The sequence below is a fragment of the Ambystoma mexicanum genome, chromosome 8 (assembly GCF_040938575.1).
Source record: "Ambystoma mexicanum isolate Mex_15411 chromosome 8, UKY_AmexF1_1, whole genome shotgun sequence".
Taxonomy (NCBI): Eukaryota; Metazoa; Chordata; class Amphibia; order Caudata; family Ambystomatidae; genus Ambystoma; species Ambystoma mexicanum.
In genome coordinates this window covers 254263-276050 of record NC_090929.1, presented here as the reverse complement: position 1 = coordinate 276050, position 21788 = coordinate 254263, and positions in this window count along the sequence as shown.

The window sequence follows — 21788 nt, the reverse complement described above, 5'->3', positions numbered from 1 at the left end:
TCCCACTGCAGTGGAGAAGCAAGGGTGATCTGGCTACCTTTCAGCGCACATTGCCCACTGCAGTGGAGAAGTAAGGGTGATGTGGCTGCCCTTCAGCGCACATTGCCCACTGCAGTGGAGAAGCAAGGGTGATCTGGCTACCTTTCAGCGCACATTGCCCACTGCAGTGGAGAAGTAAGGGTGATGTGGCTGCCCTTCAGCGCACATTGCCCGCTGCAGTGGAGAAGCAAGGGTGATCTGGCTACCTTTCAGCGCACATTGCCCACTGCAGTGGAGAAGTAAGGGTGATGTGGCTGCCCTTCAGCGCACATTGCCCACTGCAGTGGAGAAGTAAGGGTGATGTGGCTGCCCTTCGCCGCACATTGCCCACTGCAATGGAGAAGTAGGTGGACATGGTTGCCCTTCCCCGCACATTGCCCGCTGCAGTGGAGAAGTAAGGGTGATGTGGCTGTACTTCCCCGCACATTGCCGGCTGCAGTGGAGAAGTAAGGGTGATGTGGCTGTCCTTCAGCACACATTGCCCACTGCAGTAGAGAATAGAGGGTGACATGGCTGCCCTTCCCCGCACATTGCCCACTGCAGTGGAGAAGTAAGGGTGATGTGGCTGCCCTTCACCGCACATTGCCAGCTGCAGTGGAGAAGTAAGTGGACATGGTTGCCCTTCCCCGCACATTGCCCGCTGCAGTGGAGAGTAAGGGTGATGTGGCTGTCCTTCCCCGCACATTGCCCGCTGCAGTGGAGAAGTAAGGGTGATGTGGCTCCCCTTCAGCGCACATTGCCCACTGCAGTGGAGAAGTAAGGGTGATGTGGCTGCCCTTCAGCACACATTGTCCACTGCAGTGGTGAAGTAAGTGGACATGGTTGCCCTTCCCCGCACATTGCCCGCTGCAGTGGAGAGTAAGGGTGATGTGGCTGTCCTTCCCCGCACATTGCCCGCTGCAGTGGAGAAGTAAGGGCGATGTGGCTGTCCTTCAGCACACATTGCCCACTGCAGTAGAGAAGTGAGGGTGACGTGGCTGCCCTTCACCGCACATTGCCCGATGCAGTGGAGAAGTAAGGGTGATGTGGCTGCCCTTCAGCGCACATTGCCCGCTGCAGTGGAGAATAGAGGGTGACGTGACTGCCCTTCATCGCACATTGCCTGCTGCAGTGGAGAAGCAAGGGTGATCTGGCTGCCTTTCAGCGCACATTGCCCACTGCTGTGGAGAAGTAAGGGTGATGTGGCTGCCCTTCAGCGCACATTGCCCACTGCAGTGGAGAAGTAAGGGTGATGTGGCTGCCCTTCACTGCACATTGCCCACTGCAGTGTAGAAGTAAGCGGACATGGTTGCCCTTCCCTGCACATTGCCCGCTGCAGTGGAGAAGTAAGGGTAATGTGGCTGTCCTTCAGCACACATTGCCCACTGCAGTAGAGAATAGAGGGTGACATGGCTGCCCTTCCCCGCACATTGCCCACTGCAGTGGAGAAGTAAGGGTGATGTGGCTGCCCTCCACTTCACATTGCCAGCTGCAGTGGAGAAGTAAGTGGACATGGATGCCCTTCCCCGCACATTGCCCGCTGCAGTGGAGAGCAAGGGTGATGTGGCTGTACTTCCCCGCACATTGCCCGCTGCAGTGGAGAAGTAAGGGTGATGTGGCTGCCCTTCAGCGCACATTGCCCACTGCAGTGGAGAAATAAGGGTGATGTGGCGGCCCTTCAGCGGACATTGCCCACTGCAGTGGAGAAGTAAGTTGACATAGATGCCCTTCCCCGCACATTGCCCGCTGCAGTGGAGAAGTAAGGGTGATGTGGCTGTACTTCCCCGCACATTGCCCGCTGCAGTGGAGAAGTAAGGGTGATGTGGCTGTCCTTCAGCACACATTGCCCACTGCAGTAGAGAATAGAGGGTGACATGGCTGCCCTTCCCCACACATTGCCCACTGCAGTGGAGAAGTAAGGGTGATGTGGCTGCCCTTCACCGCACATTGCCAGCTGCAGTGGAGAAGTAAGTGGACATGGTTGCCCTTCCCCGCACATTGCCCGCTGCAGTGGAGAAGTAAGGGTGATGTGGTTGTCCTTCAGCACACATTGCCCACTGCAGTAGAGAAGTGAGGTTCACATGGCTGCCCTTCACCGCACATTGCCGGATGCAGTGGAGAAGAAAGGGTGATGTGGCCGCCCTTCACCGCACATTGCCCGCTGCAGTGTCTGAAGACTAGAGTAGAAAGAAAAAGTTGCCTGATTACTGGGAACCCAGTAATTTCCCTCCCCCTTCTGCAGACAAGACATGTGGTAGAGCGTTGCTCTCGCCTGGCCTACAGTCCCGAAGCTAACCCCTCGGTGACCTTGCCCTACAAACCTTAGTCCTTAACCCAGCTAGTAACCCCACCATATGTCTCTAAAGTGAAGTGTAAACAAGTGAAGTTATTGCAAAAGCCACAGGGGCTGAGCATTCAGATCCTATTAGGGATGGGTTCACTCGTTGCCTGTGCACCCCCAGCCCACCCACTCTTGCTTTGAAGCAAATATATAAAGCAGTTTGTGGCATCCAGTGACCACTTTTAAACAAGAAAGGGCGCTGTTCTAAGAAGGATCTTGCATGTGAAGGTAAAGAGCACAATGTTTCATTTGAGCACCTCTATTGCTCCTGTGCACAGGAGATCCCCACAAATTTTGAACTGTGCGTTTATTCCTCCAGTGCAATAGTCAACTTTTCCCCATTGAACTGCGCACACGTTGCTTTCACGCCGTCTCACTCATGTGAGAGCCAAGTGCTGTTACTGTGCCTGGCCGCACATCAGCAGCCTTTGCCCTGCATGGCACTTTGCCTGGCACGTTGCCTGGCTGTATATTATTTGCATTTGCCCTGCATGGCACGTTGCCTGGCCGCATATTATTTACATTTGCCTTGCATGGCACATTGCTTGGGTGCATAGCAGCAGCATTTGCCCTGCATGGCACGTTGCCTGGTCGCATAGCAGCAGCATTTACCCTGCATGGCACGTTGCCTGGGTGCATAGCAGCAGCATCTGCCCTGCATGGCACATTGCCTGGGCGCATAGCAGCAGCATTTGCCCTGCATGGCACGTTGCCTGGCCGCATATTATTTGCATTTGCCTTGCATGGCACATTGCCTGGGTGCATAGCAGCAGCATCTGCCCTGCATGGCACGTTGCCTGGCTGTATATTATTTGCATTTGCCCTGCATGGCACTTTGCCTGGCCGCATATTATTTGCATTTGCCCTGCATGGCACGTTGCCTGGCCGCATATTATTTACATTTGCCTTGCATGGCACATTGCCTTGCATGGCACGTTGCCTGGCCGAATATCAGCAGCCTTTGCCCTGCATGACACGTTGCCTGGTCGCATAGCAGCAGCATTTGCCCTGCATGGCATGTTGCCTGGCTGCATAGCAGCAGCATTTGCCCTGCATGGCACGTTGCCTGGTCGCATAGCAGCAGCATTTGCCCTGCATGGCACATTGCCTGGGCGCATAGCAGCAGCATTTGCCCTGCATGGCACGTTGCCTGGCCGCATATTATTTGCATTTTCCCTGCATGGCACGTTGCCTGGCTCTAAATTATTTACATTTGCCCTGCATGGCATGTTGCCTGGTCGCATAGCAGCAGCATTTGCCCTGCATGGCACGTTGCCTGGTCGCATAGCAGCAGCATTTGCCCTGCATGGCACATTGCCTGGGCGCATAGCAGCAGCATTTGCCCTGCATGGCACGTTGCCTGGCCGCATATTATTTGCATTTTCCCTGCATGGCACGTTGCCTGGCTCTAAATTATTTACATTTGCCCTGCATGGCATGTTGCCTGGTCGCATAGCAGCAGCATTTGCCCTGCATGGCACGTTGCCTGGGTGCATAGCAGCAACATTTGCCTTGCATGGCACGTTGCCTGGCCGAATATCAGCAGCATTTGCCCTGCATGGAACGTTGCCTGGTCGCATAGCAGCAGCATTTACCCTGCATGGCACGTTGCCTGGCTGCATATTATTTGCATTTGCCCTGCATGGCACGTTGCCTGGCTGCATATTATTTGCATTTGCCCTGCATGGCACGTTGCCCAGCTGTATATTATTTGCATTTGCCCTGCATGGCACGTTGCCTGGCTGCATATTATTTGCATTTGCCCTGCATGGCACGTTGCCTGGCTGCATATTATTTGCATTTGCCCTGCATGGCACGTTGCCTGGCTGCATATTATTTGCATTTGCCCTGCATGGCACGTTGCCCAGCTGTATATTATTTGCATTTGCCCTGCATGGCACGTTGCCTGGCTGCATATTATTTGCATTTGCCCTGCATGGCACGTTGCCCAGCTGTATATTATTTGCATTTGCCCTGCATGGCACGTTGCCTGGCTGCATATTATTTGCATTTGCCCTGCATGGCACGTTGCCCAGCTGTATATTATTTGCATTTGCCCTGCATGGCACGTTGCCCGGCTGCATATTATTTGCATTTGCCCTGCATGGCACGTTGTCTGGCTGCATATTATTTGCATTTGCCCTGCATGGCACGTTGCCTGGCTGCATATTATTTGCATTTGCCCTGCATGGCACGTTGCCTGGCCGAATATCAGCAGCATTTGCCCTGCATGGCACGTTGTCTGGCTGCATATTATTTGCATTTGCCCTGCATGGCACTTTGCCTGGCCGCATATTATTTGCATTTGCCCTGCATGGCACGTTGCCTGGCTGCATATTATTTGCATTTGCCCTGCATGGCACGTTGCCTGGCCGAATATCAGCAGCATTTGCCCTGCATGGCACGTTGACTGGCTGCATAGCAGCAGCATTTGCCCTGCATGGCACGTTGCCTGGCTGCATATTATTTGCATTTGCCCTGCATGGCACGTTGCCTGGGCACATAGCAGCAGCATTTGTCCTGCATGACACGTTGCCTGGTCGCATAGCACCAGCATTTGCCCTGCATGGCACATTGCCTGGCTGCATAGCAGCAGCATTTGCCCTGCATGGCACATTGCCTGGGCGCATAGCAGCAGCATTTGCCCTGCATGGCATGTTGCCTGGCTGCATATCAGCAGCATTTGCCCTGCATGGCACATTGCCTGGCCGCATATTATTTGCATTTGCCCTGCATGGCACGTTGCCTGGCTCTAAATTATTTACATTTGCCCTGCATGGCACGTTGCCTGGGCACATAGCAGCAGCATTTGTCCTGCATGACACGTTGCCTGGTCGCATAGCAGCAGCATTTGCCCTGCATGGCACATTGCCTGGCTGCATAGCAGCAGCATTTGCCCTGCATGGCACATTGCCTGGGCGCATAGCAGCAGCATTTGCCCTGCATGACACGTTGCCTGGCTGCATAGCAGCAGCATTTGCCCTGCATGGCACGTTGCCTGGCTGCATATTATTTACATTTGCCTTGCATGGCACGTTGCCTGGCCGAATATCAGCAGCCTTTGCCCTGCATGACACGTTGCCTGGCTGCATAGCAGCAGCATTTGCCCTGCATGGCACGTTGCCTGGGCACATAGCAGCAGCATTTGTCCTGCATGACACGTTGCCTGGTCGCATAGCAGCAGCATTTGCCCTGCATGGCACATTGCCTGGCTGCATAGCAGCAGCATTTGCCCTGCATGGCACATTGCCTGGCTGCATAGCAGCAGCATTTGCCCTGCATGGCACGTTGCCTGGGCACATAGCAGCAGCATTTGTCCTGCATGACACGTTGCCTGGTCGCATAGCAGCAGCATTTGCCCTGCATGGCACATTGCCTGGCTGCATAGCAGCAGCATTTGCCCTGCATGGCACATTGCCTGGGCGCATAGCAGCAGCATTTGCCCTGCATGGCACGTTGCCTGGCTGCATATTATTTACATTTGCCTTGCATGGCACGTTGCCCGGCCGAATATCAGCAGCCTTTGCCCTGCATGACACGTTGCCTGGTCGCATAGCAGCAGCATTTGCCCTGCATGGCATGTTGCCTGGTCGCATAGCAGCAGCATTTGCCCTGCATGGCATGTTGCCTGGCTGCATAGCAGCAGCATTTGCCCTGCATGGCATGTTGCCTGGTCGCATAGCAGCAGCATTTGCCCTGCATGGCATGTTGCCTGGCTGCATAGCAGCAGCATTTGCCCTGCATGGCACGTTGCCTGGCCGAATATCAGCAGCCTTTGTCCTGCATGACACGTTGCCTGGTCGCATAGCAGCAGCATTTGCCCTGCATGGCATGTTGCCTGGCTGCATAGCAGCAGCATTTGCCCTGCATGGCACGTTGCCTGGTCGCATAGCAGCAGCATTTGCCCTGCATGGCACATTGCCTGGGCGCATAGCAGCAGCATTTGCCCTGCATGGCACGTTGCATGGCTGCATATCAGCAGCATTTGCCCTGCATGGCACATTGCCTGGCCGCATATTATTTGCATTTGCCCTGCATGGCACGTTGCCTGGCTCTAAATTATTTACATTTGCCCTGCATGGCACGTTGCCTGGCTGCATATTATTTGCATTTGCCCTGCATGGCACGTTGCCTGGTTCTAAATTATTTGCATTTGCCATGCATGGCACGTTGCCTGGGTGCATAGCAGCAGCATTTGCCCTGCATGGCACGTTGCCTGGCTGTATATTATTTGCATTTGCCCTGCATGGCACGTTGCCTGGTTCTAAATTATTTGCATTTGCCCTGCATGGCACGTTTCCTGGCTGCATATTATTTACATTTGCCTTGCATGGCACGTTGCCTGGCCGCATAGCAGCAGCATTTGCCCTGCATGGCATGTTGCCTGGCTGCATATCAGCAGCATTTGCCCTGCATGGCACATTGCCTGGCTCGATATTATTTACATTTGCCCTGCATGGCACGTTGCCTGGCCGCATATTATTTACATTTGCCCTGCATGGCGCGTTGCCTGGCCGCATAGCAGCAGCATTTGCCCTGCATGGCACGTTGCCTGGCCGCGTAGCAGCAGCATTTGCCCTGCATGGCACGTTGCCTGGCTGCATATCAGCAGCATTTGCCCTGCATGGCACATTGCCTGGCTGTATATTATTTGCATTTGCCCTGCATGGCACGTTGCCTGGCCACATATTATTTACATTTGCCCTGCATGGCACGTTGCCTGGCCGCATAGCAGCAGCATTTGCCCTGCATGGCACGTTGCCTGGCTGCATATCAGCAGCATTTGCCCTGCATGGCACGTTGCCGGGCTGAATATCAGAAGAATTTGCCCTGCATGGCACGCTGTCTGGCTGCATATTTTTTGCATTTACCCTGCATGGCACGTTGCCTGGGGGCATAGCAGCAGCATTTGCCCTGCATGGCACGTTGCCTGGCTGTATATTATTTGCATTTGCCCTGCATGGCACGTTGCCTGGCTGTATATTATTTGCATTTGCCCTGCATGGCACGTTGCCTGGGTGCATAGCAGCAGCATCTGCCCTGCATGGCACGTTGCCTGGCCGCATATTATTTACATTTGCCCTGCATGGCACGTTGCCTGGCCGCATATTATTTACATTTGCCCTGCATGGCACGTTGCCTGGCCGCATATTATTTGCATTTGCCCTGCATGGCACGTTGCCTGGTTCTAAATTATTTGCATTTGCCCTGCATGGCACGTTTCCTGGCTGCATATTATTTACATTTGCCTTGCATGGCACGTTGCCTGGCCACATAGCAGCAGCATTTGCCTTGCATGGCCTGGCTGCATATTATTTGCATGCCCTGCATGGCACGCTGCCCGGATGTATATTATTTGCATTTTTCATGCATGGCACGTTGCCTGGCTGCATATTATTTGCGTGCCCTGCATGGCACGTTGCCCGGATGTATATTATTTGCGTTTTTCATGCATGGCACGTTGCCTGGCTGCATATCAGCAGCATATGCCTTGCACGGCACATTGCCTGGCCACATAGCAGCAGCATTTGCCTTGCATGGCACGTTGCCTGGCTGCATATCAGCAGCATTTGCCCTGCATGACACATTGCCTGGCTGCATATTATTTGCATGCCCTGCATGGCACGTTGCCCGGATGTATATTATTTGCGTTTTTCATGCATGACACATTGCCTGGCTGCATATTATTTGCGTGCCCTGCATGGCACCTTGCCCGGATGTATATTATTTGCGTTTTTCATGCATGGCACGTTGCCTGGCTGCATATCAGCAGCATATGCCTTGCATGGCACATTGCCTGGCCACATAGCAGCAGCATTTGCCTTGCATGGCACATTGCCTGGCCACATAGCTGCAGCATTTGCCCTGCATGGCACGTTGCCTGGCTGCATATTATTTGTATTTGCCCTGCATGGCAGGTTGCCTGGCTGCATATCAGCAGCATTTGCCCTGCATGGCACGTTGCCCGGCTGTATATTATTTGCAGTTGCCTTGCATGGCACGTTGCCTGGCCGCATATCAGCAGCATTTGCCCTGCATGGCACTGTCGGGGGGGATTCTGCCGGGGTCGGCCGGGCCGTCCGCAGACCTCCGGGCAGGGAGGCCCCAACTCCTCCCGTGTATATCTCGGATCGAGACAGAGTATGAGGCACACACAAGGAGCAAGGCAACTTCTGTCGTTTATTATGCAAACGGCAGGGATGGGTCAAGGAGCGTACGCGTTCGTCCTGACACACACACAATAGTGGGGCTCGCAGGCCCTTTTTACTACATTATGACGCGCTACTTGCGTCATTCCAAAAAGTTACCAAAAGAACCTATCGCCACTCTTGATTGGTTGCTCGAGTGGTGGGGTTAGTATAGTACGCATATAGAGAATGATATTAGTGGTTAAGATGTAGTCAGGTGGTATATCTGGGTTGTCCCTACAATTAGATACATAAGAATTGTTACATGAAGACCCCTGAGGATTGGCTAACGTTACTGACGTCTGAGATAAGAACCTCATGTTCTGATTGGTGCATCCGTGAGCTCCCCAGCATGGGACCACCGTTGTTCCCAGCACACGGTGCACCTGTGGTTGCAACAGTGTTTCAATATGGGTACGTGCAGGCAATGTGAGGATTTATTCATAGGTGGGAGACTGACCGTTCCCACTGTAGCAGGTGTCCATTGAGCCTTTCAAGTGTGTCGGCCTGCGTCTCGTAGCGAGGTACCCAGACGCCTTTTCTCTCCTGGGTTTTGGCATCTCGTCAGGTTCGGCTTGGTCACGTGGGGAGGGACCGTGTTTGAGGCATAATTCTGCACAATTAATATTGTTTTTCCACTGTATGTCTGGTTTAATTTGCAGATATGATTTTAACATTGGTACGTGGAGTGCGAGGTTGCAACATCGTGCCTTTGAAGATTTGTTTCTTGACTGTGGGTTTGCAACATTACGACCTTGGCTGGTTGCTCCACTGGGTTCTTTCTGCAGGCTCAGCAACCTGACTTTTGCTTTGTTAATGTTCACGGGAACTCTTGCTTGAGGCCTACTTGGGCCTGGTGCACGGGTAATCCATTTAGTGCATGGATGCTTTAGGTTATAGTGGCATACAGTTTCATGGCCAGTATCGTGTTTCCATTATATCTCTCATGATGGTAACGGGTTTCAAGAGAAGCGTGAGCAAGCGTTATAAATGAGCTCATGGTGCGTCTTGCGTTTCTGCATTCTGAAAGCCTATGTAAAAATAATAAAGATGCACGTCCGTGAATAAGCCTGTCGCCTACGTCAGAGCACTGAGTATGTTCTTCGTGTAGATTGGTGTGGAAATGTTCAGCGTGTATAATAGTTCAGCGGTGCTTCCCGTTATCTAGGTCGTCATGGCATCTCTAACGATGTGTAGATTTCAGTCTAGTTGGTCCGTGCCGCAGGTGTCGGCATGGCCAGTGCGGGCTGTTGGGCAGGCAGATGGACACATCCGTATGTTTCTGTACCAGGGTATTTGGTCATCTGGTAAATGGGCAAACTCTTCTCGTGGCGGGTGTCTGGGCCGCGACCCTCTAGGCCAAGCGCGAGAGGTGAAGGACGGGAGTCTGGTTTTCCATTCTCCCACTTCAGCACTTTGCCTGACTGTATATTATTTGCATTTGCCCTGCATGGCACGTTGCCTGGCCGCATATTATTTACATTTGCTTGCATGGCACATTGCCTAGCTGCATATTATTTGCATTTGCCTTGCATGGCACCTTGGCACATTGCCTGGTTATATATTATTTGCATTTGCCCTGCATGGCACGTTGCCTGGCTGAATATAATTTGCATTTGCCCTGCATGGCACTTTGCCTGACTGTATATTATTTGCATTCGTCCTACATGGCACGTTGCCAACTGTATATTATTTGCATTTGCCCTGCATGGCACATTGCCTGGCTGTATATTATTTGCATTTGCCCTGCATGGCACGTTGCCTGGCTGAATATTATGTGCATTTGCCCTGCATGGCACGTTGCCTGGCTGCATATTATTTGCATTTGCCCTGCATGGCACGTTGCCTGGCTCGATATTATTTGCAATTGCCCTGCATGGCACGTTGCCTGGCCACATATAAGCAGCATTTGCCCTGCATGGCACGTTGCCTGCCTCTATATTATTTGCATTTTCCCTGCATGGCACGTTGCCTGGCCGCATATCAGCAGCATTTGCCCTGCATGGCACGTTGCCCGGCTGTATATTATTTGCATTTGCCTTGCATGGCACGTTGGCTGGCTGTATATTATTTGCATTTGCCCTGCATGGCACGTTGCCTGGCTGTATATTATTTGCATTTTCCCTGCATGGCACGTTGCCTGGCCGCATATCAGCAGCATTTGCCCTGCATGGCACGTTGCCCGGCTGTATATTATTTGCATTTGCCTTGCATGGCACGTTGGCTGGCTGTATATTATTTGCATTTGCCCTGCATGGCACGTTGCCTGGCTGAATATAATTTGCATTTGCCCTGCATGGCACTTTGCCTGACTGTATATTATTTGCATTCGTCCTACATGGCACGTTGCCAACTGTATATTATTTGCATTTGCCCTGCATGGCACATTGCCTGGCTGTATATTATTTGCATTTGCCCTGCATGGCACGTTGCCTGGCTGAATATTATGTGCATTTGCCCTGCATGGCACGTTGCCTGGCTGCATATTATTTGCATTTGCCCTGCATGGCACGTTGCCTGGCTCGATATTATTTGCAATTGCCCTGCATGGCACGTTGCCTGGCCACATATAAGCAGCATTTGCCCTGCATGGCACGTTGCCTGCCTCTATATTATTTGCATTTTCCCTGCATGGCACGTTGCCTGGCCGCATATCAGCAGCATTTGCCCTGCATGGCACGTTGCCCGGCTGTATATTATTTGCATTTGCCTTGCATGGCACGTTGGCTGGCTGTATATTATTTGCATTTGCCCTGCATGGCACGTTGCCCGGCTGTATATTATTTGCATTTGCCTTGCATGGCACATTGCCTGGATGTATATTATTTGCATTTGCTCTTCATGGCACGTTGCCTGGTGTATATCATTTGCATTTATCTTGCATTGTTTTCTGACCATTCGTTTTGCCGGCCTCTCTGGTGACAGGAACATTGCCTGGGGTCTGTCATCATTCCTGTGAGTGCATTAAGGGGCAATTCGTGGAATCAAGTGCAGAAGTGGCACACGCAGCTCGCACACAGAAGGAGCGTGTGCCAGCTTGTGCCAGCCGCGTGTGCCAAAACCCATTTTGACGCACCGTGTATTCATGGATTTAAACATCCATAACCAGCAGTGGCGCAGCGTGGCGCAGCGACCCTGCAGCAGTGCCAGTTACGCCCCCGAACCCCACCCCTTGCACCAAAAACATCCACACAAATCCCCTACATGGCGCAAAGGCCAGTGGACCAGCATACAGCCCCCCAACAACGAAATGGCGCTAAAAACACCCCTCACGCGACAACTCAATCGCATGTAAAACTCCTCACGCACCCCTACGAATACGCGTACGCTGCTCATGCCAGCCCAATCGCATGTAAAACTTCTCGCACACCCCTACGAATACACATACCCCACTCGCACCAGCCCAATCAAATGGAAAACTCCTTGCACGTCCCTATGAATATGCATACCCCACTTGCGCCCAATCGCTTGTAAAACTCCCCGCACAGTCCTCGAAATACGCGTACCCCGCTCACGCCAGCCCAGTCGCATGTAAAACTCCCCACGCACCCTTCAGAATACGTGTACCCTGCACTCGCCAGCCCAATTGCATGTAAAACTCGTTGCGCACCCCTTGGAATACGCGTGCACCGCTCTTGCCAGCCCAATCACGTGTAAAACTCCTTGCGCATCCCTCTGAATATGCATACCCCGTTCGTGTCAGGCAAATTGCGTGGAAAAAGTCCCCCCTGTGCTGTGGGCTGGCTGCAGGGCATGGCCAGGGGTTGTAGGGGTGTCAGCTGTGGTGTGGGATACCTGCAGGGCATGATCATGTTGGATGGACCTGCCTGCGGTGCATGGTCATGGTTGATGGGCTGCCTGTGGGACATGGCCAGGGTGGATGGGCTGCCTGTGGGCATGGTCAGGGTGGATGGGCTGCCTGCGGGGCATGGCCAGGGGTTGTAGGGGTGTCCCCTGTGGTGTGGCTGCTTGCAGTGGGTGCATGTGGCTCCTCACCACACTGGTGCACAAATCTGGGGTTACGCGAGTGAGCTTTACACGTGATTCAGCGAGCGCGAGTGGGGTACGTGTATTCTGGGGTACGCGAGTAGCATTACATCCAATTTCGCTGGCGAAAGTGAGGTATGTGTATTCTGGGGTACGCGACTGAGCATTACATGCAATTTGGCAGTGTGGGACCTCCCCGGTGTGCCCTCCCCCCTCCATGCCCCACAAGCAGCCCACACCACAGGGGACACCCCTATAACCCCTGGCCATGGCCCGCAGGCAGCCCATCCACCCTGACCATGCCCCGCAGGCAGCCCACACCAGAGGGGACACCCCTACAACACCTGACCATACCCCGCAGGCAGCCCACATGGCACCATGCACTTGTGAGCCCTAACACATGTCCCCCCCCACCAGTGATGGGCACCTGCCAGCAGGCCCTGACACATGTTCCCCCCCACCCACCCCCATTGACGGCAACCTGCCAGCAGGCCCCAACACATGCCCCCCCCACCAGTGACAGGCACCTGCCAGCAGTTCCCAACACATGTCCCCCCCACCAGTGACGGGCACCTGCCAGCAGGCCCCGACTCATGTACCCCCCACCAGTGAGAGGCACCTGCTGGCAGGCCGCGACACATGTTCCCCCAACCCAACATGCTGTCAAAATAGAGGCCCATGTCAGAAATGCCAACCTAAATCCCACCCCACACCGCAGCACCCCAGTCCAAACACACAACCATATATTATACCCACTCCCCACTAGAAGCACCAGGCCTTGACATTCAAAAAAGCACACACATGCACCCAAAGACATGTCCAACAGAGCCACACGGCGGTGCACATCACAGAGGCAATGGACAGTGACACATGCACAAAACTAATGAGCATAGACCACACCAATAATGAAGATGTGTGAAATGTATTAAAAAGAAAACAAAAAGACAAATTCAAAACCCCACATGCAGATGAACACATTATCAAAGCAATGCCAAAATGAAAGGTAAATCCAAGGAAAAATAACAATCAAAGCCATGAAAACTGAAAAGTGGTCTATTGCCAAAGTCAATAAATAAAAACAAAAGTTTAAAAACAAAAATAACTATTACTCCATGGGATGAAAAAAAAAAGAATGTATGTACATGTCTGGAACTATCCACAGTGTAAGTCACAAGGGTCCATGATCCCAAAAACAAAGGAAACCTATCAAAAATCTAAAAAAAACAGAACTGTATACAAAAAGGAGGAGCAAAGTCCGTGCACTCCAAATCATAAATTAAACAACAGGAAACCTATGCCTAAATAACTATGTACAAAGGTGCTGGGCTAGTCCGACGGTTCACTTCTTGATGTCCCAGACCAGGGCATCATTGAGCTCCACGTCGATGTCCCAGAGCGGGGCCTGTTCCCTGGCCTTGAGGGTTCGCAGAGATGTTGCCATGGACTCCTCCAAGTCCCTGCGAGTTGCCACGAGGCTCTCAGCTCCCCTCAACACCCGGTGCATGGAGTTCTCTGTCATGACGTTCGTGAGCCGTGCCCTCTCCGCCCGCCGCTGCTCTGCATTGATTTGCTAGCCCAACCGCTGCCATACAGAAGGCACTTCCAGTCCTGGATCCTCCTGCCCGTCGGCCGATGCCTGTCCCCGGGATGTTGTTGGCCCCGAGTGATGACGCCTCCCATGCCGAGCCTGCTGCTGCCTCAATGCCAAATTCTTCTGCCACAACAACAGCCTCCAGGCTGATGGAATCCCCCGGCACCATTGTGCATGTGCCCTACTTGATGATGCCTGCACATCCTCCATTTGCTGGGGTCCAGTTGGTGGCGTGACCACCCCTCCTGGACCCCCGACTTGCGACTGTGGTGGGGATGTGCTCTCCACCAGCCTGGCCGCGGGCTCTGGGGCAGCTCCACAGAGGGCCCAGGTGATACATGGGCGGAAAGATGGCACAGGTGACGACTGGCACATAGGGGGTGCAGTTGAGGATGGGGTTGCAAGAGCGTCCAGCACACGGATGAACCCTGTGCCAGTGACCTGTCCTAGCAAGTCGAAGCGGCCAAGCAGGTATTCGAAATGATGTCCACTGTCCTGCCTAGAACCATGCACGTCATCCCGAATACCACGCGTGTGCAACGCCATACCAACTACGACAGGCTGCAAATGGTCACGGATTGCCACTTCTACAGGCAGAGGATGGCCAGTTGTTGTAGACGCCTCCCTTACCTGCGCATGGGCCTGGACAGAGGCATCTCTGCTAGTGCGGGATGATGCAGTCACAGGATCAGGGACAGGATTACACACAGGCACCTCTGCGGCAACCTGTGCTGCCCCCTGCACCTGGACTGCACCACTCGCACCACTGGAACCACCCCTCCAGGCCCAATGCGTGGAGCTGATACGGCCTCCTCCTCAACCACATCCACCACCAACCTGGATGACTCAGTGCCGTCTTCCTCAGTACGCCCCTGTGGGGGCTCAGCTGCCCCTTCTGCTGCGACCATGGACACGGCACCGGACTCCTCACTCCCAGAAGATATTAGAACCTGGGAGGGGAGCTGGGCCTTGCCTCTCCAGCTGACGGTGGCATCCCTGCTGCTCGGCTCTACAGCACTGTCTCCAGCCTTTTCATCAGTCGACGCTGCAGACAGGGAGAGACAGAACATAGGCATCAGGTCACCGTACAATGGTCTGCTACACACATGACAGTTGCATGTGAGTGTCAGTGTCAGACATCAGAGATGGCATCACACTCCCCAACATTCATGTCATTGGAACCCACACACATGCACAAATAAACTGGGATCGTGCAGCAGGCAGCACCATCCATACGCACGTAACTGCATGAACATCCAAAGGTTGGCATGAATTTACAAGCAACATGGGGAGTTCCGATCACATGCACACACGCCACCAGACAGACATGATTCTGTACATCTCCACCACCTGTCACAGTGCAATCATCAGCAACTATGTCATATGTGCCAATCAGGTACCCAGATGTCTGGGTCACATACATCCATGGCGTCTCACTGTCACACACATGCCAAACAGACACACGCACATGTACACCGTGCATGTGCATGAAGGTGGGACCAGCATCCGTGTGTCACACCCCAACCATGGCATAGTACATACACAGAAATGCTAACATGTGTGCATCTCCACATGCAGTTGGGCATCATGCATTCGAACACATACACCATTGATGTGCATCACACATGACTGGACTCACATGCAGCGTGGGCATGTCCCTGCACACACACATCCATACATGGGCCATGTCAGACATATGTCCAAGCTGCACAATCCTGCCACACCTCAACATGCACTCAGTGGAATGGAATAGGCCAGACACTCACTGCTCGACTCCAGACGGATCTGCCTCTCTAGAACCTGGTCTTAAAGCGCTGCGTTCCAGGACCCTCATCTGGTCGATGGTAAGTTGGACCTGGCGCCCCCCCTGCATCCGCTGCACACAAGAGGCGCCGGGACTTCATGAGGGTCCTGGACCTGTAGTCCTCCCAGCGCTTCTGGATGTGTTTCAAGTCACGGGTTTCCACCCAGGGCTGGACGGCCCCACCGGGACATCAGGACATCCCCCGGTAGGCCTCGGGGCATAGGGCCTCTTTAGCTCTCTGCTGTCGCGAAAGTATACATAATTAGAACGAAAACGTTAATCACCCAACCAGCTTGGGTGGTTAAGAGTGAATTGACTGCTGCTGGCTGCAACAGGTTGGGCTCGATTCGCATCTGCGCATTAGGTGCCCAGGCACTGCCTGGGGAACCGCGCGTGCCTTGCTGGCTGCTGCAGGCGGCTTGGTGTGTCGTCTGTCCTATCACGTTACGCAGGGCAGGGCTGAGCACAGGCACACAGCGGCGGGTGGCATGACGGGCTCAGACAGTGCACTGGCTGCTCCTGCACTGAGTGTGTCTGAGTGTGTCAGTGCTGCCGCCTGCTAGTCCACAGCGACGACGATTGCCAATTATGAGGCGTCTGCAAGCTGCAACTGCAAGCAGGGCAACACATTCAAGAACCGTCACAGCATACTGACGTTCAGCTGCGTGACTGAATCTAGATTGCTTTGGGGGGGCGGGCTCCAGTGCTCTGACTGTTTCCTGCATTCTCACTTGATAAAAGGAGCATGCAAATGAGGGTGACGATCTCCTTTCTTCATGGCATGTCCACTTGTCCCCACAAAAGCAAAATGTTCAAATGCCACATTCCAGAGCATAGCCCCAAAGTTACATCCATCTAGTGCGTTTTCTACCATAGGGTGACGGCTTTGCCGGCCAGGTCACATCTGCAGGGACAGCCTTGTGTAAGGGACGTATAAACGGCAGCATCTGGTATTGCTGCCAGAAGATTAGATAGTTCAGAAAATGAAGGGAGTGGAACAGATGAAGAGAGTATAGAATAAGTGGTAGGATGCAATAATTGAGGGGCCAGGGAACTGTATAATCGAAAGAGGAGGGGATCGAAGGGGCAGTAAGGGGGAAATAAATGCAAATAGTGACGGCACAGAGTGATAGGTAATGTATGTGCACTCATTCTCCCAGTGACTTTAGGAGAGCTGGCCATCCTCAAAATAGATCATTAGTGCCGTCATGTACTCTGCAAAGACCCCGTGCCTCTCTAATAAACATGGATCTACTGCTGCTGCTCCTGAAATGGCTACAACAACCCTTAAATACCAAGCGAAAGAGCCTAAGGATACCGAGAATCTATCTGGAATTTAAAAATAGACTGATGTAACACATCTTCTAGGAGCGGTTGGGGGGAAGGGGGTTGACGTTCTGTTTTGCCATATATTGTGATCAGCCTTTCAATGCCCTTCTTCTATGTCTAATGTGACGACTTTATAAAAACTGCCCTGGTTTTTCATCTTTTTAAATGTATAAATGTGTTGTACCCTTCACAATTCAAAAACGTATATACATGTTCTCTTTTTTGGTTGCTAGACTGTAAGGGTACGCTGGCTGAAACCGCATGCCAGTGCACTGAAGACAAGCTATGACCAAAGGACCGCCCTGTTCCTGCTCCACTAATAACCCAATGCCAAACTCCAAACCTTCAGCTTTTTACTTGCAGGACTGGAAGTGCCAAGAAGTGAGGCAAACGGTAAACCTTCTATAACGGCAAGACCGATTAACACAACACAATTGGTGTGACACACTTGTCTTTCCCTGTAAAAGGCTGTGTAATAAAACCGTGCCTGCTATGCGGGGAGTACATTTTTTATGGAACAACGAGTTGATGCTTATTTCTTTGATTTGTGCAATACTCCAGGTCTAGTACAGTTTCAGTTCACATTTGGGAAGTGAGTTCCCGTTTTACAGTGTTGCATGGTTGCATTTCCCACTCGCCGTTCACATATGTTGTAACCCTGTTTACCCAACTAACGTCAATTTACATAATGCGCCAAGAGGCCACCACAATGGCCGAAGTTGCACTATAAAAGACTCCTTTGGATTTGGGGACATTTTGACCTATTGTGTTTGTTGTTAAGGCTGGCTCTGCCTCTCACTGCTTAGTAAGCATGGCCGCTGGATGGCTTTGTCCACCCTAGTTTTCCAACGTTTCTTTCTTTTGTCTGGGGCATGGGCCTGTGACTGTGAGGATGGGTGAGGTGGTGAATTATTCCATGTTTTACTCGGGGGCGCCCCTTCAAACGTGCTCATTGGCTTTTCATATTAGGTCATGGGAACATGCACACTGCAAGTGTTTGTCCAGAGACTGCCTATTTCTTCACTTTGGAAGTCATTGTCCAAAAATAATCTAAATAGCCATTGCCCAGGTGAATGAATCATATTGTGCAGAGGTCAAGGAATCCTCTGAAGCAAAACTACAGGGTGGGCACATGCCTAAAATGAGTCAGAGGACTAGGGGGTCTTTAAAGTTAATGTCGAGGTAGACCTTGGACCCAGTTTGTCAGAGCCAATGGATCATCCACAGGAGCCCACATTGAAGGAATTATTAATTTTAGTCAGAGTGACACCTCCCCTCCCCCACCCACACCTCACCAGGATAGATGGGCATTTACAAATCATCCATATTAGTGTTTTTTGTTAAAATCTGTAAAGTGAAGCAAATCAATGGTATGCATCTCCGGGATGCTTTCATTTGCTAAAATAAAGCACGGGCAGGAAATGTGGTGACACAGTGCCATGAAGCAATCTATTTAGTCATAGTACCCATCTGGCCTCTTCCACAACTGGCACTGTCACCTACACACAATCTGCCATTACAAATAGGTGGGTAGATGGCAGGGACCTCAAGGGCTTCAGCTTTGTTAGTTAAGGTTCCTCATATAGCACTTTCTACCACTGCCAGGCTGTCTCAAAGCACTGAGGCTGTAGAGGTGGGAGAAAGGGAGTAGAGTAACTAAGGAGGCCACATGATGTTAGCTTTGTGCTCATATAGTGTTTAACACACTTTTTGGCTGTGTAAATGGTCTAAGGATGAAGAGCAAAGGCGAAGTATCTGGAAAGATCGAGAAACGGGGAAAGAGAGAAAATAATATTGTGCTGGTTTTTGTGTAGCACGTTATATCACTGTCAGGCAGAGTCAAAGGGGTTAGGGGTGGGTAAGTCGGGAAGAATGTGTGAGGGAATTCAATAACATAGGTGGTGGTCATTTTCATGGGTGCCATAAATCCACTCAGAAGTGGACTACTGAAACTGCAGAAGAGTGTGCGAGGCATTTACACATGATTTCGATGAGTTTACACCTGATACCGCCTTCTGATGTAGAACAAACAATCCGAATAGATATCAGTCTGTGTACATTCTGCATGTAACAACTGCGTCGCCCCACTTCCCACCGCCAGGCATGGGCAAAGTAAAACCAAAGCCAAGAAGTGGCAGAACGCATCTCAGAAGATCCAATATAAGTAATAAGGTACTAAAAAAGAGCCCCCACAAAGGCTTCCTGCCAGTCCACGCCCATAAAGTCCAGCCCTGCATCAGCCCCTCCTGGAAAAAATCTCTTTGCCTGTTTTTCCGCCCTAAACTTATCCTTGATAAGTTCACCCATTGCAGCCGCCTCCCTCCGCTTGTGAGCGACCCTGACTGCTGCTGCTAAATAACTACCCCCGCACTCCCCTGACCGATCCAGCCCTTTATGCTCCTGTGCCCCCACCTGCTGCTACCCGTTCCTGCTCCCTGTCCCCCTGAGGGGACAGTTGCTCCCTCCCGACTGCTTTGATCCCGCCTCTGCCCTCCTGCTTCCCCTGCTCTTTGCACCACCATCTTGCCACTGCAGCCGCCAACCTCCCTTGCTTGCCCCAGAGTCACCACCTTCTCTTCCGTCATCCCCACAGAAACCCTTATCAATCTGCCTATTGCCTGCTGGCGCTGGGGCAGCTTCAGTGCTGGGGTATCCGACAGGAGGGCGAACACATACCTCAGACACATACTGCACTGCACACAGCACAGCCCATCATTACAACCCACACTAGTGCTGTAACTTTCTTAATTGCACCTTGCATCCCTTTCACTTTGCGAGATCTTGATTTTTAAAGTCTATTTAAATTTTAAAACATGCATGAGAAGCACTAATTTTGACACATTGTATTCAACATTTTCTTGGGGGATACTCTCAATCCCCTCAGAAGGTTTGGGCTCAAGCACTGTGCTCGCTCCTTCGGCGAAATATGGGGCCACTTTGGAAAAAAATCCGGCACAATATGGGGCCTCTTTGGAAAAAGAATTCCAGGGCCACTTTTGGTTCCCAGTCCAGCCCTGTTTCCACCCCCTCCGCTTTGATGGCAACCACTATGCCCGACCAGGTCCTCTTCCGACTTTTCTTGTCGGCACACGGTCGTCTGAAGAGGGCATCATAATGCCCCAGGACTTGCTCCACCAGGTTGCCAACTTCTGTGTCTGAGAAGCTGACAGCCCTCTGACTCTCTGGCTGGGGGATGCAGGTGGCCTCAGATGGTGTTTGCCCCGACATGGCAACCCCCGAGGCAGGTGTGGGTGGGCAACTCGGTCCTGGGGCTGGGCTGTGGAGCGATGAAAAACCAGTCAGGAGTCTTCTGTTCCAGCAGGGGTGGTCACAGCAACTGTACCCCTGGCAATGTCTGATGTGCAGGCACCAAATAACAGGGCATTATAGCAGCAGGCAGGCAGGCAGCAGCAAATGGCTTGCATGAGGCTGCTCGGGGACCTGGGGGGCAGGTAAATGGCCTTCTGAGCAGGAGCGTGGTCTTCCGTGTGTTGTTGCATGGCCACCTCAATACAGAGAGATTTAGCACATGAAAAAACAGCACGTCAGCGTGTAATTCGAGGAAAGGGCCTTAGCGCGCAAGCACGTAAGTGACATGACACGCATGGGTGTTTCCCTCGGCACGGGTTAAAGGTAAGCGCGGGCCAGCAGTTCGCTGTACATGCTTTTCGTGGAGACTGACACGTGTGTTTTGCTGCTTCTTGTTGTTTCACATGCCATCACTTCACAGCAGATCGAGGATGTACCTCTTCTTTTGGCGGGGGTTTTGACTGCGCATGTTTTTATTTCCCACGCTAGTCAGACAGTGAGTCGCGCATGCTATTTTTCCCACTGCAAGTCCCCCTGTGTATCGCGTACCCATTTTCGAGGTCATAGTAGCCTCTGTGTCCCATGCATATGCGTTTTTTGTGTCCCTGGGTGCCACTGCGTACTGCGGGAGGTTAATTCCACACATGTGGGCTACCGGGGGTTGCCTGCATGGTTTTATTGTATATTTGGGGTGCCTGAGCATTGTGTGACCCGTCTTTTTCCCCCAGGGGTCACATACAGCCTTGCAGGAGCACAGGGGTGCTATTTACATCACATATTCTGCCCATTCACCCCAATTGCCCAGGACAATTGTCGTGTGCACCTCCCATTGGCACTAGTACATCCGTGCCATGGATGGGAGGCCACGAAAGGTGAGGGGCGCCTCAGTTGGGCATCCTCCACGTGGTGGGCGTGGTCAGGGACGTGGCCGGGGTGACCAGGGAGTAGGGGGAGTCCAGGGTGGCCAGGGTGGCTACAGAGGGGGAAGAGGCAGGGGTACGCCACTTGGGCAGGAATTTATGCCACATGTTGGTGCAGTCGTGCCGCCACCCCCTGCGGCTCCGGGAGATGCAGCTCTTGCATCTGACACTGGTGCCCATGTGACCCAGCAGTCAGTTTCATTACTGTCACGGGCCCAACGGTAGTGGTAGCTGCAGGTGCATCTGTGGCGATCACCACCCAGGCTCAGGTTCGGCCAGCGCATGATGCGTTGGCACTTGA